The sequence below is a fragment of the Ornithorhynchus anatinus genome, chromosome 2, assembly GCF_004115215.2.
Source record: "Ornithorhynchus anatinus isolate Pmale09 chromosome 2, mOrnAna1.pri.v4, whole genome shotgun sequence".
NCBI lineage: Eukaryota > Metazoa > Chordata > Mammalia > Monotremata > Ornithorhynchidae > Ornithorhynchus > Ornithorhynchus anatinus.
In genome coordinates, this window is record NC_041729.1 from 3,234,530 (window position 1) to 3,235,985 (window position 1,456).

Sequence of the window (1,456 nt, forward strand, 5' to 3'; positions counted from 1 at the left end):
CAGCAGCCTTGGCAAGCTAGAAGGCTGCACAGGGGCGTGGTGGCCTGGGGGTCTTGGAGAAGGGCACGAACCTCCCTCGGGCTGGGAGGGGGCTCAGGTGTTCTCTGAGCTGACACTCTGGGGTGAAGCGGACTAGATTCCACCAATGAGCTGGGATTTGAGAAGCAGCGTGACTTAGCGGAAAGAGCCCAGACCTGGGAGTCAGTGGTCTTGGGTTCTAATCCCAGCTCCACCACTTGTCAGCTGTGTGACTGAGTGACTAAACTTCTCTGTGCCTCGGTTACCTCATCTGTAAAATGGGGATGACGACTGTGAGCCCCACCTGATTACCTTCTATCTACCCCAGTGCTTACAACAGTGCTTGGCACATAGTAAGCGCTTAACAAACACCCACCTCCCCGAGTGATCAATTAACCAGCCAATCAATGGTATTTATTGAGCACGTGCGTCAACCCCCCATCCGGTCTTCACCTTCTTCAAATGCTGTCGAGTTGTTTCCTACCCCTAGCGACTCCATGGATCCTCTTCAGAAGGTACCATCTTCTGTCTGTCAGAAAGTTTTTCTGGTCTGTGTATCCAGAGAGTTTTCTTAGTAAAGATACGGAAGTGGTTTACCTTTGCCTTCCAGGCAGTAAAAACCTGAGTCTCTGTGGTCGTCCTTGATCAACGTTTCGATGACTTGACTCTCGGTGCCTTTGATTCCTTCCCATGTCGCTGCTGCCCAGCACGAGTGAATCGACTTTGACACTTCAGCTTAGACCTTTCCATGGTGGGTAGCCCTAGATAGTACAGCTCTAAGCTTCACCTTGTTTTTTCTTCTCTTACGCCGTCGAGTCGTCACCGACCCATAGCGACGCCATGGACACATCTCTCCCACAACGCCTCATCTCCATCTGCAATCGTTCCGGTAGGGGATCCAGAGAGTTTTCTTGGTCAAAATCCGGAAACGGTTTACCATCTTCTCCTTCTCCGCCTTCGACTCTCTCCCGTGCCACTGCTGCCCAGCGCGGGAGAGTTTTGACTTGTAGCAGATGGCCTTCCACTCGCTAGCCACCGGCCAAGCTGGGAATGGAATGGACAGGCCTCTGCTTGACTCTCCCTCCTGTAATCGAGACTGGTAGAGGACTGGAAACTCTCCAGGTGTGACCCTGAGAGGGGACTAAGCTTCATCAACGGCAGCAGTCTCCTGCCACGATCAGGTGCCGATTCATTGGTTTTATAGCGACCCATAAGCTTCTCTCTTCTAAGGCTACGCTTCTTATTATACCTGGATCTCATCTATCCCGCCATCGACCTCTTGCCCACATCCTCCCTCTGGCCTGGAATGCCCTCCCTCCTCAAATCTGACAGACAATTACTCTTCCCACCTTCAAAGACTTATTAAAGGCACATCTCCTCCACAAGGCCTTCCCCGCCTAAGCCCTCATTTCCTCTCCTCCCACTCCCTTCTGCGTCT

At 52.3% G+C, this 1,456-nt stretch overlaps 1 non-coding gene across 1 annotated transcript; it reads right to left on the reverse strand.

Moving 5' to 3' along the window:
- Positions 1-1,020: 1,020 nt before the first annotated feature.
- On the reverse strand, positions 1,021-1,158 carry LOC114809725. The gene has a single exon (XR_003757502.1). It is a non-coding gene; the product is annotated as a small nucleolar RNA SNORA7 (small nucleolar RNA).
- Positions 1,159-1,456: the final 298 nt, after the last annotated feature.